Below are 18,430 nucleotides of genomic sequence, written 5' to 3'. Positions count from 1 at the left end.
TTTGAGACAGAGTCTCATCCTGTCACCCGGGCTGGAGTGCAGTGGCACGATATTGGCTCACTGCACCTTCTGCCTCCCAGGTTCACTCCATTCTCCTGCCTCAGTCTCCTGAGTAGCCAGGGCCACAGGCGCCCGCTACCACGGCTGGCTGATTTTTTATATTTTTAGTAAAGACAGGATTTCATCATGTTAGCCAGGATGGTCTCGATCTCCTGACCTAGTAATCCACCCACCTCAGCCTCCCAAAGTGTTGGGATGACAGGCGTGAGCCACTGCGCCCGGCCACTTATCTTTTTTGTTGACTTATGCTTCATTTTTCTTGTGACAACACCTAAATGAAACCTCATGGAAATTAAAAGCGTATTCATTTTTTATTTCTGGTCCATGTATTTTGGATCAGATCTAAGACCTATGCTAAAGGGGGGGGGGGATCAAGAAAAACTTCAGCTGAATTAAATTTAAAAGAGTTTAATTGAGCAATGAACGATTTGTGAATCAGGCAGCCTCCAGAATCACAGCTGATTCACACAGACTCCAACGCAGCCAGGTGGTAGAAGAAGATTTATAGACAGAAAAAGGGAAATGACATACAGAAATCGGCACTGAGGTACAGAAACAGCTGGGTTGGTTACAAGTTGGCATTTGCCTTATTTGAACACAGTTGGAACACTCAGCAGTCTGTGAGTGGTTGAAGTATGGCCCCCGGGATTGGCCAAGACTCAGTTATTGTTACAGGCGCATACTCCTTAAGTTAGGTTGTCAATCTTGTCTGACTACTAAGCTGGGTTACAGTTCACCCACAAGGACTCAAATATAGAAATACAAAGCCCTTCTCAGGCCATATTTAGTTTGCTTTAACAGAGGTAAAGATTTTCTCCTTGGTTTCTTTTATTTATTTGTTTGTTTATTTTGAGACAGGGTCTCGCTCTGTCACCACACAGCTGCAGTGGCATGATCTCAACTCACTGCAACCTCCACTTCCTGGGTTCAAATGATTCTCATGTCTCAGCCTCCCGAGTAGCTGGGATCCATAGGTGTGTGCCACCAGGCCTGGTTAATTTTGTTGTTGTTGTTGTTGTTGTTGTTTTGTATTTTTAGTAGAGACAGGGTTTTACCAGGTTGGCCAGGCTGGTCTTGAACTCCTAGCCTCAAGCAATCCACCCACCTCGGCCTCCCAAAGTGTTGGGATTATAGGCGAGAGCCATTGCGCCTGGCCCTTGGTTTCTTTTAGACACTTGATAACATCAACTTTTATGTTTAGGTCTATGGTCAAATTTGAGTTTATTTCTCCATAGATTTTATGGTAAGAGGCCAAGGTTCCATTTTTTTATATGAATATTCAGTTTTTCCAGCTCCAATTTTCTATAAGATTATCTTTCCCTATGGAATTCCCTTTGCTCCTTACAAAAAATCAGTTGACCAAGTATGTAAGGATCTAATTCTGAGCTCACACTTCTATTCCTTTGATCTATTTGTCTTCATTGCAATACCACATTGTCTTGATCACTGCTTTTTAAAAACTTGTGAAGTCAGGTAGTTTAAGTCCACCAATTTGTTTTTGTGTTTCAAAGTTGTTTTGCCTATTCTAGGTCCTTTGTATTTCCACATAAATTTTAAACTTAGCATATTACATTTATAAAAAGAGTCTGCTGAGGTTTGGATTGGGGTTGCTTTAAATCTACAGATAAATATCAAGTCTTTAATCTATTGTGAAAAGAAAATAAATCTCTGTACCCCAAAATTGCTGAGCCCAAGGGAAAAGTCAAGGTGGGAACTGCCTCCCATTCTATTCCCAATCAAAAGTTCCAGTAGACTTTTTTGGTAAAAATTAGCCATGGTGATAGATTTATTTATTAGTTACTAAAACTGATATAGAGCGTTTCTCTAAATATAATAAAGCCTCTGATTCCCTGGAGTTTTCTAACATACACCAATCATTTCACCTTTGTAGTGTGGTTTCCAGCTATGAAAGATAGAAAAGCTACATACCTCCCTCACAGTTTGCCCACAAGGAAATTCCTTGTGGAGGAAGGACAGACAGAACTCAAAGTCATCCCTCTGCTCGGGTGAGACAAATGCATATCTGATTGTTTCTAAGGCATAAGTGACTATTCCTAAATAGTCTAAATTGTGCATTCATTCCTTTAGTGCATTCACTGAATACACTAAATTGTGCATTCAGTGAAAGCCTAATCAGAAACTCAAAACAATGCAACCGTTTTCTCTTATCTACCTATGACCTGGAAGCCCCCTCCTCACTTCAAGTGGTCCTGCCTTTGCGGACCAAACTGATATACATCTTAAATATATTGATTGATGTCTCATGTATCCCTAAAATGTATAAAACCAAGCTGTACCCTGACCACCTTGGGCACATGTATGTCATCATGCCTCCTGACGCTGTGTCATGGGCACATCCTAACCTTGGCACAATAAACTTTCTAAATAGATTGAGACCTGTCTCAGACACTTTTAGGTTTACACTATGAGCAAGGTCTCTCTGTATTTATTAAGGTCTTTAAAATTTTCTCTCAATAAGGTTTTATAGTTTTCAATGTATTGATCTTAAATCCATTCTGTTAAATTTATCATTATTCCATGTTTTTTGATGCTATTGAAAATATTTTAAAATTTCTTTTTTCAGTTGTTTGCTAATATATAGAAATACAGGCCAGGTGTGGTGGCTTATGCCTGTAATCCCAGCACTTTGGGAGACCGAGGGGGGGGTGGATCAAGGGGTCAGGAGTTCAAGACCAGCCTGGCCAATATGGTGAAACCCCATCTGTACTAAAAAATGCAAAGATTAGCTGGGTGTGGTGGTGTGTGCCTGTAGTCCCAGCTACTCAGGAGGCTGAGGCAGGAGAATCACTTGAACCTGGGAGGCAGAAGTTGCAGTCAGCCAAGATTGCACCACTGCACTCCAGCCTGGGTGACAGAGTGAGATTCCATTAAAAAAAAAAAAAAAAAAAAAAACAAGAAATATAACTGGTTTTGTATATTGATTCAAAGCAATCCCAATCAAAGTTCCAGTAGACTTTTTTGGTAAAAAAAAATATAGCCATGGTGATAGATTTATTATTAGTTACTAAAACTGATATGGAGTTTTTCTCGAAATATAATAGAGCCTCTGTTTCCCTGGAGTTTTCTAACATACACCAATCATGTTACCTTCGTGGTGGTCTGGTTTCCAACTATGAATTCAATTTCTTAGATGATATAAACCTATTGATCTCTATTTTCCTTTAAATCAGTGTTGGTAACTTTTTGCCTTTCAAGGAATTTCTTCATTTCATCTAATTTTTCAAATGTATTGACGTGCAATTGTTCCCGCATTTCCTGGCCATCTCTTTGATGTCTATGACATCTGCGATGCTGTCTCTTTTTCATTCCTGATACAGGTAATCGGTGTGTTATCTTTTTCATGGTCAGTCTGTAAATAGCTAAAGATTTACCACCTTTACTGATCTTTTCAAATAACTATTTTTTGGTTAATTGGTTTCTCTTTTTTTTAGGTTTTCTATTTTTCTTAATTTCCACTGTTATTGTTATTATTTCTTTCCATTTACTTACTTTGGGTTTAACTTATTTGTTTTAGTAAAATGTACGTTAACTATTTTTAAGTGTGTGACTCTGGTAGTAAGCTGCACAGCTGTGGCACTAAGTACATTCATACTAGAGTGCAGTTAGCCCCACCATCCACCTCCAGAACTTTTTCATCTTCCCCAACTGAAACGCTGTCCATATTAAACAATAACTTCCCATTTTCCCTCCTCACGACCCCTGGCAACCACCATTCTCCTGAGTCTGACTACATTAGGGACTTCATATGAATAGAATAATATAGCATTTGTTCTCTTGTGACTGGCTTATTTCACTTAGCCGAACATCTTCAAGGTTCATCCATGTAGCATGTGTCAGAGCTTCCATTTTTATGAAGTCTGAGTAGATGCCACAATGTGATTATTCATTCAGTCGTTAATGGACACGTGGGCTGTTTCCACATTTTCACTGTTATGAATGATGCTGCTATGAACACGGGTGTGCAAATATCTACTCAAGTCCTTGCTTTCACCTCTTTTGGGTATATATCCAAAAGTGGAATTGCTAGCTCATATGGTAACATTCTATGTTTAATATTTTGAGGACTCACATTCATTTTCCACAGCAGCGACACCATTTTGTATCCTGCCAGCAATGCACAAGCGTTCCAATTTCTCTGCAATGCACAAGTGTTCCAATTTCTCTGCATCCTTGCTAATGGTTTTCTGTTTCGTTGTTGTTGTTTTTATAATAGCCGCCCCAACAGGTGCACAGGTGTGTCTCATTGTGATGGGTTTGATTTAATTTTAATTTTTGTAGCTTCTGAGAAGTGGAAGCTTAAGATGGTATTCTTCACCAGTATACTTTGCTACTCCGTTTTACTGAAGTTCGATTTCACCAAAAATTTAGAAATGTCATCCTTTGATTAAAACAAATGATTGTATCATTTAATAGTTACAAACCTTAAGTGTATTTTACAGGAATACAAAGCACTTCAAAAAATTGCTTAAGTCAAACTACTTCAAGGCCATCTCATCTAGTGTTTTAAAGAGCTGGTTAGTACAGTCACACACCACACAGGGAAGTTCTGGCAGATTATAATACTGTATTTCCACTGTACCTTTTCTATGTTGAATTATGTCTAGATACACAGATACTCACCATTGTCTGACAGTTGCCTACCTTTTTCAGTATGGTCCCATGCTGTACAGGTTTGTAGTCTCAGAGCAATGGCTCTACCATGCAGACCAGCTGTGTAGTAGACTGTACTATCTAGGTTTGTGTAAATACACTCTACAATGCTCACACAACGACAAAATTACCTAACAGTGCATTTCTCAGAATGTATCCTTGTCATGAAGAAATGCCTGACTGTAATGGCTTATCAGAGCTGATGGTTAAATTTTCAGGAATTTTGTAAGCAACTTGTTAACCACATTAGATAACAAAGTTATGTTAAATTATATTTAAAATGCAAATAATTACTTAAAAGTCATCACTTCCTAATTACTTAACTGCATTTTACTGTGATCTCTTCTTGTTGTCTGTGCCTACTGCATTGGCTTGGTGAGAATTCTGTGAGATGCTGTGCTCACCTCTCCCCAATGCTCTTCTCTTTTCTTTTCTTTTCCTCTTCTCTTCTCTTCTCTTCTCTTTCTCTTTCTTTCTTTTGACGGAGTCTCTGTCACCCAGGTTGGAGTGCAGTGGCATGATCTGGGTTCACTACAACCTCTGCCTCTTGGGTTCAGGCAATTCTCCTGTCTCAGCCTCCTGAGTAGCTGGGACTACAGGCAAACACCACTAGACAAATGCCACCACGCCCAGCTAATTGTTGTATTTTTAGTAGAGATGGGGTTTCATCATGTTGGTCAGGCTGGTCTTGAACTCCTGACCTCAGGTGATCCACCCACCTTGGCCTCCCAAAGTGCTGGGATTACAGGCATGAGCCACTGCACCTGGCCACCAACACTGTTTTTGATAGTGTCACATGAGGATCTTACAGGCAGCTGTGCAGGGGGCTTTACGCTATGGAAATCAGTCCTTGATATATAGTTGTGTTGATCATCTAGACTTTTTGTGATTTTTTTCATCACAATAGTGATGGCAAATGCTAATAATGCAGATTACCTTAAATGTGTGTTCTGTCTGTGGCCGTTGTATCGTGAATAGTATCAAAAAAATTGAAGAAATATTCTTCCAGTATTTGAAAACTTGTCAATTCCGTAAGACAATTGCTCCCATGATTATCAAATGAGTGAAGTTGAGACATGTCTTTGTTATTTCACTTTTGTCTTAGTAGTTGACAGATATGAAAATATCAACCAAATGTTCAGGTTGTAATTATAATTGTCAATGATACAAGCCAGATTGTTTGCTGAATTGGATATCATTCAAGCATTTGTTCACAGCCTGATAATGTTACTCTATTTTGGTGATAGAATTTTAAGAGCTGATAATGGATTTTGCAAGAAATAGAGTTATGCCGAAGTTATAGGTGTGTGAAACTTACAATAGATTCTTATTGTCTATGAGTTCTGTGCTACACACCCTTCATATCAGTGGTATGTAGACCAAGCACACATGTATATGCATATGTGCGCATATTTTTATTTTCTGAAAAGCCAGCTGTTGACATTCACCAGCACGTTACCACCCCAACCTCGCCAGGGCTCACAGGAAGTCCTCAGCTTTGAGTGTCTCTGGGAAGGAATAGGAGAAAATGTGGAAAAGCACAGCCCTGTGGTTTGTGGCGGCCACGGGGGAACCTGAGTAGCTACATCTGTGTTTCGTAAACATGCGCCAATTGTACCTGCAGGAAACTGGTTATTTAGGATGGTTAGCACATGAGTCCTTAGAGGCTTAAAAAACACCGATTTCAGAATCTAAAGCTGCGATTGCAAAGGGTTTCCATTGTGAATGAATACCACGACAGAGGTTTTCTGCAACCCTTTTAAAAGATATGACCACAGCAAAGAAGCCCACAGATTAAATAGCTCATGGTCACTCCCTCCAGAAAAGCCTACCCATCCTCAGGGGTCCAAGTGGCCGGTGTGGGCAACACCAAACCACGTGGTTTACAATGGGCATGAGGTCAACACAGGCTCAGGAAAAGGAGGGAGGGGCAGCGCTTCAGATTCCATACTGTTCCCAGCATTGTCACCATCACTGCTGTGCTGCACCCACCCTTCCCTGCTCCAGCCCACATATGCAGCCTCCCCCGAAACCACCCGGAAAGGACAACGGCTGTCCTTCCTGTAGCTCAGACTCAGCTCACAGAGGGTCCCTGGGGTCTAGGCTGGCCACTGGTACCGGTTTTCCTGGTACTTTCCCGGCTTTAGCACTGACTGTCCCAGGTTTCACTCTGTTTGTTCCTTACTGTTGCTGTAATAAATGTAGTAGCTTCAAACAACACAGATTCATCCTCTTGTGGTTCTGGACTTCAGAAGTCCTCAAATCAGGCATAAATCATGGTGTCAGAAGGCTACATTTCATCTGAAAGCTTTAGAGGAGAATTTGCTTCCTTGCCTTTTCTAGTTTCTGGAAACCTCCTGGTTTCCTGGGGTCTGGGCCTCTTCCTCCATCCTCAAAGCCAGTGACGTAGCATCTTCCAGTCCCTCTCTGACTCTGGCACTCCTGCTAGCTCTTGCAGGGATCCTTGTGATTATAAACTGAATCACAGAGTAACCTCCCCATCTCATGACCATTGAGGCAATCCCATCTGCAAAGTCACTTTTGCCATATAACGTCACACATTCACAGGTTCTGGGGATTAGAATGAGGACATCTAGGGGCACTAGCTACACCCAAGAAGCCCCTCAGTCCTGGGCAAACCAGCGTGGCTGGTCACCCCACTAGGGTCCTGAAGGCTCATTAAAGCGTAGCCTGAAGCAGGAAGCAACCCTTGTCCCGCCGTGGCCAGTTGACAAGTGCACCAGGGGCTGGGGAGATGATTTACACCCAAACCTGGAGGACGCCTGTGTCTTTCCACCCCAGATAGGGCCAGGATGATTCATCTCAACCCAGTAGTGTGCCCTTGTGAAAATTAATTAACCTTTTTGGACCACAATGTCCTCTATCAAGTGAGAGTAATAAACCTTCACTTTGTGCGTTGGCGTGAGATGGAGTGGGAGGGTGTGCGCAGTCCCTCACGAGGCACATAAAAAGAGTCTTGATAACTGGGAGCTCGTGTTTTAATCAAAGCCCTATTGTCATGGGTTTATTCACATACTCTTCTCATTTCAAAGAGGGTTCCTTGGGCTCACAATGGCTCATCAGTTAGAGTGGCGGGACCAGGACTGCAGTTTAGAGCAGGAAATAAAAGGACAGGCTGGGAAATGAACAGGAAGTGAGAACAGGAGCAGGGCCCAGGTGGGGCTGGTGCACAGGACGTCACCCCCCAGGTTGGGATGTGCCCAAGGGTACAGGACACACGCTGGGCCTGGAGCCTGCACCTGGGCCACTGAATCCCAGGGATCCGAGTCTGTGTGCTGGGCATTATGTAAAACCACAGGACAAACCAGGGCATCTCTTAATTAAGGATCTGGATATGAAAAACATATTTATATTAAAAGATGCAACCTTGAGGACATTATGCTAAGTAAAATATACCAATCACAGAAAACCAAGACTGTAGGAATCCACTTCTATGATGTCCCTAGAGCAGTCAGTTCAGGAACAAAAAGTGGAAAGGGGGTTCCAGGGGCTGGGGAGAAAGTGGGAAGGGGGAGTTATTAACATGTTCAATGAGGACAGGCTTTCAGTTTTGCAAGATGAAAAGGTTCTGGAGTTGGAGGGTGGTGATGCATGCATGGACTTAACACCACAGAATTGTGCATGTAACAATTGTTAAGGTGGCAGATATTAACCGAGGAGAGCTGGTGGCCGTGGTGCCCTTCTAGGTGATCGCCCCTGCAATAGTGCCGCTGTGCTGTAAGTAGGGTGACCAACTCATCCTGGTCTGCCCAGGACTTCCCCAGTTTCCGTCGGAAAGTCTTGTCCCAGGATACCCTCAGTCCTGGGCAAGCTTGGAGGGTGGTCACCCTGCTTGTGAGACACACACACATGCCGTCTTCTGAGGGAGCAGGGCTGCCCCTAAGGCCCAGAGTTCTTAGTCCTGACTGTGCCAGAGAACTAACCAGGAAGGTTCTGGAAACACAGGTGCTTTGGCCCTGAACCTAGGGAGCCTGATTTAACAGCTCTACAGAAGGGCCTGGGCTGCTTTTTCACTTTAAAAAATATGCTTCTCGATCGGGCGCGATAGCTCACACCTGTAATCCCAGCACTTTGAGAGGCCGAAGTGGGTGGATCATGAGCTCAAGAGATTGAGACCACTCTGGCCAACATGGTGAAACCCCGTTTCTACTAAAAATACAAAAAAAAAAAAATTAGCTGGGTGTTGTGGTGCGTGCCTGTAGACCCATCTACTTGGGAGGCTGAGGCAGGAGAATCGCTTGAACCTGGGAGGTGGAGATTATAGTGAGCCAAGATCATGCCACTGCACTCCAGCCTGGAGACCGAGTGAGACTCTGCCTCGGAAAAAAAAAAAAAAAGCTTCTCTGCAGCCAGAGAATCAATTTCCTAAGTGGAAGTGTAGGAAGGAGTGGCTGCTGGGCCACTGCCCTTGGCTCTTGTCAGATGTCACCAGTTGACCACTGGTGTCCTGGATGAGGCTTATTGTCTGCCCCATGTCAGGTAGCCCTGGGTAGATGGGCCTCTGGGGTGAGGCTGGTGATTACCCCTCCAGGCCTGTGTGTTCACCCACCCTGTGGGGCTCACTCACGTCCCAGACCCAAGGCAGGGTGAATGTATTGCAAGTCCCAGGCATGTTCTCTTCCATCTGGGGGATCTGGATGAGGCCTCAGAGTGAGCAGGGAACTGGCATGACCGTGGTCTGGGATCAGTGGGACAAGCGGCAATTCTCGCCTTGTCGAGACCTCCTGGACAGAGGTCACTCACCCACGGGGCACTCAGCCATGTGTGGAGGGCGGAAGCCAGCACAGCTGGTGTGTCTTCCCACTTAAAAATTTGGAAAAGAAAAACACTGGTTCTCTAATTTTGAAAGAAGCAGTCTCATATTGGGGAATGCAGTTTTAAATCTCCTTTTTTTTAAGTGAAGTAGAAAATAAAATACATGTATTTCAATCCCAGGAAAATGCTTAACCAATCTTCAAGTGTCCACTAATACTGGCATCTTTCTCTAATGAATAAAAAAAAAATCTTTGCCAAAGGACAGTGTTATGATTACTCTTTTTGTGAACAAACTAGTTGTACTTAATAAAAACAATACTATTTGACAATTTAACTTTTGAAAATTTATTAACCCCACATGCACACATATGTATTTTAAACTATCAGCACTTACTATGTGATTTGTTCACAAAAGATAAATTCAGCAAAAGAATGAAAAAGAAACAGACAAACCCCTCTGGCAGGCGTTTGCCCTGCACTCAGGACCTGTTGCTGTGCCCAGCTCCGGGCCGCTCCCTCTGCCCATCTTACAAGATTGTGCATGGACCCCCTGAAACCCCTTGTAATCCGCTAGCAGCCACTAGAAGGAGACGCCATCATTTCTGAGCTTCACCATGGCTGGGAGGAGAAGCACAGCAGCTGCTCATATGCTGAATAATTTCTGGTTCTCTTTTTTTTTTTTTTTTTGAGATGGAGTCTTGCTCTGTTGCCCAGGCTGGAGTGCAATGGCATGATCTGGACTCACTGCAACCTCCACCTCCCGGGTTCAAGTGATTCTCCTGCCTCAGCCTCCCAAGTAGCTGGGATTACAGGTGCCCACCACCACACCTGGCTAATTTTTGTATTTTTAGTAGAGACAGGGTTTCACCATGTTGGTCAGGCTGGTCTTGAACTCCTGACCTCAGGTAATCTGCCCACATCCGTCTCCCAAAGTGCTGGGATTATAGGCATGAACCACTGCGCCTGGCCAATTTCTGGTTATCTTTAAGAAAAAATTAATATCGTTGTTGTAATTGTCTTCTTGCTCCTCAGTTCCACCAATTTGCTGTATCCACTGTATTTTAGGGGCTCTGAAATGATAGCCCCCATGACTTGCTCCCCTCGAGAAGGGCTACCTCTTCTCTCACCAATGGTCCCACACCTGACTGCTTGTTGGAACTTCCTGGGATGCTCTGAGGACACACTGCTGCCCGGGAGCCACCGCCAGGGATTTGGATGTCATTGGATGGGGATGAACCTGTGATCAAGGGCGATTTGAAACCTCAGGTGAGTCTGATGATTGACCGAGTGTGAGATACTTGTGCCTGGACAAACGTTTGCACACATCAGGGCTGGTTCATTTGCATCCTCAAACACTCAGCCTAGTTTTGCCTGTTACGTTTAAACTTTATATAAATGGGATGTGTCTGTTTGGGATGCAGTTAACACTGTGATGTGAGATTCATTCATAATGCGCCTGTTCTAGAGCACGGCTTGGCAGACCTTTTTGGTAGATGGCCAGATGGCAAATGTTTGAGGCTTTGTAAGCCACCTGTCACCTCTGCTGCACAGTTTTCTTTCTTTCTTTTTTTGCTTTTATAATCCTTTAACCATCCTTAGTTTGAAAGCTATGCAAAAACAGGCCCCAGGCTGTAGCGTGTGTTGACTTCCTGCTCTAGTTGATTCATTATCATGTTATATTTCCATTTTATGAATATACAAATTTATTCTACTGTTGAAGGATATTGGGGCTGTTGGCAGATTTGGCTGTTATGAAAAACGCTGTTACAGGCAGCACGGAGCATGTCTCTTGGTATACAGTTGTGTGTGTCTGTTGGGTACATACCTAGGGATAAAACTGCTGGATGGTGAGGTTATGGTATCTCCACTTTTAGTGGATAAGGCCACACAGTCTCCTGACATGTTTATAGCAATTCATGCTCCCACCTGTGTGTATCAGAATTCCAGTTGCTCCATACCCTTACCAACTCATGGACTGTCGTATTTTCAATTTCAATATTGCTAATGGGTATATAACGTTTATTATCTCATTCTGGTTTTAATTTGCATTTCTCTGATTAGTAATAAGGTTAAGTATATTTACATAAGTGCATTGGCTCCTGAGAGATCTTTTATAAATCACCTGGTCAAGTCTCTAGCAAAGCTTCCCCGCCCTCTGTGTTTTTTAGCTCTGTTATTTATTCATTTATTTTTAGTAGAGATGAGGTTTCACCATGTTGGCCAGGATGACCTCAATCTCCTGATCTCGTGATCAGCCCACCTCGGCCTCCCAAAGTGCCGGGATTACAGGTGTGAGCCACTGCGCCCATCTGCTCTGTTATTTTTTACTTAATGGTTTATAGTAGTCATTGTACATTTTGAGTGCGAGTCCATCATCATTTACATGTGTTCCAAGTATCTTCTGTCACTCTAGACCTCACATTGTACTCTCTCGATGCTTCCTGTGAATGATCAGAAGTTCCTAATTCACGTAGAAAACTTTATCAATCTCTTTCTTCTCTGCTTAGTGCGTTTTTCATTCTGACTTTTAGAAACCCTTTCCTACTTCAAGGTCATGAAGAATGCCTCCTATATTAGCTTTTGGAAACTTTGTTTTAGCTTACAGAGTGTGTCTCTTGGTGTACTTGTCCACACATTTTTGCTGGAATTGATGTTCGCCTGTGGTGTGAAGCAGTGCTCGAGATTTGTTTTTCCTTTTAATGTGAATATCCAATTGGTGTGGCACCATTTATGGAGAAGATCATTACTGGCAGCTTTCGGTATCACTCTTATTATAAATCATGTGTCCATATATGTGTGCGTTTATTTCTGGTTTCTCTCTTTTCTTCCATGGACCCGTTCACGTCTCCTCACATCAATATGACACTGTCTGAATTCCTGTAGCCTTATCATTAGTCTCAAGGTCCAGCACAGCAGCTCTCTTCCCTGATTGTTCTTTTTCATAAAAGATTTGACCATTCTCAAGGTCCAGCACAGCAGCTCTCTTCCCTGATTGTTCTTTTTCATAAAAGATTTGACCATTCATGGTTCTCTGCACGCCATATATTGGAGTCAGCTTGCCCGTGATCATGTTGCTGGAGAAAAATGGTCTTTATTTCTATCTTTTCTTATTCCGTATTCATTTACCGTGTGTTTGTTTCCTGGCTAGCACCAGGAGAGTGTTGAACAGAATGGTGATAATTTGGGCATTGTTGTCTCAGTCCCAATATCAAAAGGAAAGCTTTCAAATATTTCATGCACAAATGCAGTGATTGCTGTAAGGTTGTTTCTGTGTGTGTGTGTGTGTGTGTGTGTGTGTGTGTGTCCACTCTTTATTACGTAAAGATTTCTTTCTATTCTTAGTTTTCTAAGATTTTTATGATGACCAAATTTCAATTTGTATCAAAAGTTTTTCTACTTTATTGAAAGAATCATGTGACTTCCCCCCCGCCCCCTGCTCCCGAAAATGTGGTGACGTCCATGAATTTAATTTGCAGATGATACGCCAGCCTTGTATTCCTGGAATAAACCAACAGGTGTGTACGTAGTTGGTCCCCAAGACCACCCCAAGGTTTGGTGATTTGCTAGGGATCTACTCAGCATACAGTGATATTCACAGCTATATGATTTATTACAGTAAAAGAATACAGAGCACAATCAGCAAAGGGAAAAGGTGCATGAAGTAAAGTCTGGGTTTTGTTGGGGGCTGGTGCTGTAGGCATGCTCTTAGCACATACAGCATTTCCGAGTCCCAGGAGAAAAGCAGGTATCCAGCATATACCATACTATTTGCATAAAGAAGTTGGGTGCAGTGAGCCACTCTTAGCAGTTAATAGTGGGGACTCTCCTGAAATCCAAGTCCCCAGGTACCAGCCAAGGGCCTACCTTGCAAGCAGGCCTTTTCAAGCACAGTCATATAGGCCTGCTGTGTTGACTTTTCCACACAGTGTGATACTCTCATATATCACTGGATTCAGGTTATTGTATCTGGGTTTTGGTATCTCTGTTGCTAAGTGAGATTCACCCATCTTGAAGGTCTATGTCAGCCTTTAGTGCCCATGTTATGCTGACCTCATCAAACACGGCAGGAAACAGTCCTTTTTAATTCTCTTCAAAGGTGTATGCAATATTGGCATCATCTCCTCTTGCTGAACTTGGTAAACTTCATTAGTAATGCCACCTGGGGCTAGGATTTTCTTTTTAGAAAGAGTGTAGGAGTATTCACATTTGTCATTCTTCTTGAGTCCATTTTAATAACATATGTGTATTTAAAAAATTGTTCATTATCAAAGTGTTCAAACTTCTTAGCAGAAAGTTTTTCATAATATCCTGTCATCTTTTTAATATCTGTATGATAAAAATGTTCTAATTTTTATTCCTGATATTTGTGCTTTCTCTCTCTGGTTGATGCCTGCCCCTGATGTCTGCTACTTCTCTAGGTTTTGATTCACAATATTTTGGTTTTTTAAATGCTATTTAATAGATTTTTTCTGACTTTTTACCGCTACGATTTATCACTGGTATGACTGTGGGTAGATTACATAAATGCTTTGGGCCGTTCTGATCACTGTTATAAAATAAGGGCACTGACATCTACATGAGGCTCTTGTGTCAGATCTATGATGGAATGAATGGAATGTACCTAGCACAGTGCTGGGTAGACCTTCAATAAAGGCAAGCTGTGATTGTTTTAAAGCTGGCTAAAGGCCAGGCACAGTGGCTCAAGCCTGTAATCCCAGAACACTGGGAGGCCGAGGTGGGTGGATCATCTGAGATCAGGAGTTCAAGACCAGCCTGGCCAACATGTTGAAATGCCGTCTCTACTAAAAATACAAAAATTAGCCAGGTGTAGTAGCGCACACCTGTAGTCCCAGCTTCTCAGGGGCTGAGGCAAGAGAATCTCTTGAATCTGGGAGGCAGAGGTTGCAGTGAGCCAAGATTGCACCACTGCACTCTAGCCTGGGCAACGAGAGTGAAACCCCGTCTCAAAAAATAAAAAATAAATAAATAAATAAAGCCAGCTAAAAAGGAATCATAGGAAAATATATAATACAGCAACAGAACAAAATTAGAGGTGAGGATAAAAAATTAAAAATGAAGCAAAGGAAAAAATAGACAGTACCATAAACAGAAACCACAAATGAGAAATACATACTTGCTAGAAGCAACCACTGCTTTGCTTCTAAACTCATTCTTGTAAATCTGGAGTTTGTCCTGTAGGGAACCCCGGGCCACGGTATAGATACGGCTATTATCCTGATGTTACCAGGGTGGGTAGACTGAGGCACAATGAGGTTAAGGACTCTTCCTTACGGCTTTAAAAAATGGAACTAATGAAACACAGAGCCAGGGCTTGAACTCTGGAAGTGCATCTCCTAAACCAGGGCTCTTAATCTATACATACACTGCTGTGCTGCCAGAATTTCTTTGAGAACTTGTTTTACATGAAGTCTTACAAAAAACAAATGTTCCGTTTAAACAAATGCAGTCATGTTGTTTAGTGGGATACAAGCTCTGAATAAATTTTGAAGAAAGAATGAAAATGTTGGGACTTTGCACCACCCTGTGGTGCGTTCCCTCTGCGCAGCCCAGACTTCCCGCAGGAGCTCTGCTTTTTTCCCTGTACTTCTGGGACACGGAGGTGGAGAATGTGGATGAGAAAGCTGTCCGTTTTCTTTCAGCCATTATGGCACAATCTGATCCATTCTGTCAGCATTTCCCCAACTTGGACAGATTTTCTTTTAGAGAAAAAGAAGCTGCAAAGAGCTCTAAGTCTGAGGACCCTGTAGGCTGAAAACTGCTGATTTAAGAATCTCAAGTTTTAGAGGATGAAAATATCTTTCAATTTTATTTTATTTTATTTATTTTATTTTTGAGAGGGAGTCTTGCTCCGTTGCCCAGGCTGGAGTGCACTGGTGCGATCTCGGCTCACTGCAAGCTCTGCCTCCCGGGTTCACACCATTCTCCTGCCTCAGCCTCCCAAGTAGCTGGAACTACAGGCGCCCGCCACCACGCCCGGCTTATTTATTTATTTATTTATTTATTTATTTATTTATTTATTTTATTTTTAGTAGAGACGGGGTTTCGCCGTGTTAGCCAAGATGGTCTCGATCTCCTGACCTCGTGATCAGCCCACCTCGGCCTCCCAAAGTGCTGGGATTACAGGCCTGAGCCACTGCGCCTGGCCTCAATTTTAAATTAAGAATTCAACAGAGCGGATTTATCTTTCAACTAGTTAAAGTCAAAACAAAACAACAACTTTTGAAAAATTACCACTGAAAAGAACCCAGAAAATGAGAAAACATATCATGAAAGAAAGCTCTGGCCTAGATCCCGCACGCACCCATGTGGGTCTGCAGTCACCAACAACACTGAGATGGCTGATGGGTGGTGTTCTTCAGGATAAAGCAAAACTATTGCTCAGGAGGATAGCCATGCTGTCCCTAGTCAAGGCTGCCTCTGTTCACCTCTTCAGCCGGCAACTCTCCAGAGCCCAGTGCACCGCCCTCTCTGGAAGTCTGAAATGGACTGGATGGCATTGTCTATCTAGAGCGGGATGTGGTCCCAACACAGCCACACCCTCTCCATCTCCCCAACCCATCTACCCAGCAGACCTGAAGGAAACCCCACCAACTCCATTGTGTTCTCTTTGTAGATAGAGCCTGTTTTCCTCCCCAACTACACAAAGGACTCAGATTTCCACCCTGGTCTCTGTCTGGCCTGCTGGCGAAGGTGTCTGGACCAAGTGCAACTCAGCCAGCGATGGGAGCTCCTGGCTATGAATGGATCTTTCTGCTGTCCACTTCCTCTCAGAGGGAGATGGACACCCACAGTGGGTGTTGTTGGGTGGGCTCAACCCTCACACTGCCCCTGCCTATGATGGTCCCTTATACACAGGAGCTCCTGTTTCATCAAATTGCTGTTGTGATGATTTGTTACATTCTCTCCCTCCAATCAGAGGGGGACTCAGAGGGTTGCCTCGGACATAAACTCAAAAGACGGGGTGAGTGAGAAAGTGAGACAACAGGAATGAACTCAAGGGTGAGGAACCCAAGCAGCTTGGGAAGAGGCAAGAGCACAGATCACCCTCTGTCCTCCCCGGGTCCTGTCATCCCAGGTCCCTGCCAGAGGCGGGTGGACCTCACACTGGGCTCTGAGCCTGTGCTTTCCAGAGAAGGGGCCCGATCACCCTCGGCTACCTGGCTGTGGACTGGGATAATATAAAACCCCTGGCACATCTTCTACCTGGAAAACTTAGAAAATTTTAAAAAGACCATTATTTTATACCCCGAAAGACACGCAAAAATAGGGAGAAAAACATCAAATTTTAATTAACTTTAAAGCTCAAAAAGGAAAAAGAAATGATAGAAATTAAATGCTTTCATCCTGTCACTCCAGACTCAGCAGGGTACATGGTGACCTTCTATTTGTTCAACTCAGCAAGAATGTGATAGAAAAATTGGTGAAGACTTGCTGTAGCCTCTCTCTCAGCGGTTAGAAACATAATCACATCCACGGCTGGGTGTGTGGCTCACGCCTGTAATCCCAGGACTTTCGGAGGCCGAGACGAGCAGATCACCTGAGGTCAGGGGTTTGAGACCAGCCTGGCCAACATGGTCACTAAAAATACAAAAAATAGTCTCCACTAAAAATACAAAAAAAAATTAGTCAGACATGGTGGTGTGCACCTGTAGTCCCAGCTACTTGGGAGGCTGAGGCACGAGAATTGCTTGAAACTGGGAGGCGGAGGTTGCAGTGAGCCGAGATCACACCGCTGCACTCCAGCCTGGGTGACAGAGCAAGCAAGACTCTATCTAAAAAACAAAACAAAACAAAACAAAAGAAACATAATCACATCCACAATTCACAGTGCAAAGCAATTACATGACAGCACGACTATTCTAGATATTTCTGGATGTTAGTATCATTGCTGTTGATATTCTTCTTCTTGTTCTCAAACCAGCTCCATGCTGCTCCATGCCAGCGCCTTGCCCGCCTTCTTCCCTCACTCCCTCCCACATTCTAGCCTCTGAAATTCCATGATTCTGTTGTGTCCTATGCCAGAGGAGGTTGTCTCGTTAGACCAGTGGGTTCTCCGATCTGGCCACTCATGAACCACACGTGGGGTGTGTTTGAGAATACACTCATGTTCCCAGAGATCCTGACCTAAGTGAATGGAATAGGGCTGAGCATCAGGATTATTTAAAGATCTGCAGGTGGTTCTGATGTACAGCCTGTTAAAAAGCTGCTGTCCAAGACCCCTGTGTGTGGACCCGCCACCCCTCCAGGAGATCTCTCTCTACCAGAATGAAGGGCTTTAGGGTTAATGCTGTGCTGTGGCAACTGGTGCCACCAGGTTCCCATGCACTGTGGGATGGGCTGACCACGCCCCACCCTTGATGAATTATTTGCCAGTTCAGGTATGGTCATCCATGAACCGAAATCTGGACTAGACAAAGTCTGATACAAGGCTACTGTCTCCTATACTCAAATATCCAGAGAGTGGTGTCTTAAGCTCTCGTATGTTAAGTTTGGGGGATTTGTCTTCTTCCCTCTGGAAATCTAGATAAGATACAAAGTGAGCGTCATCCTGAGGATACCTTGTCCTGGGAAGATTAGAGATTGATGATGTTTCTAATGACTGAGAGAGGGGCTTGGAGATTGGGGACCACGGGGACAGACAGGTCTCATCCAGGCAGCTCCTGGGACACCTCTTCAACCAGCCTCTGGCTCTCAGGGACCGAGAAACCCAGCCCAGGGCAAGCCTTCCCCTGGGGGAAACAGCTCAGAGCCCTCAGCACCACCATGCAGAAGCAGTTTCTCTTGCTCCTGGGGAAGAGGCCTGGGGGCTTTCCTCTCAAATGCTTACCCTCCACCTGGCTACCTCCAACCAAACAGCAATTCTCCTCATTCAGAAACTTTAGAACTTTCTCCCAGCTTCTTT

The sequence above is a fragment of the Macaca nemestrina genome, chromosome 15 (genome assembly GCF_043159975.1).
Source record: "Macaca nemestrina isolate mMacNem1 chromosome 15, mMacNem.hap1, whole genome shotgun sequence".
NCBI lineage: Eukaryota > Metazoa > Chordata > Mammalia > Primates > Cercopithecidae > Macaca > Macaca nemestrina.
This window is presented reverse-complemented; position numbering follows the sequence as displayed.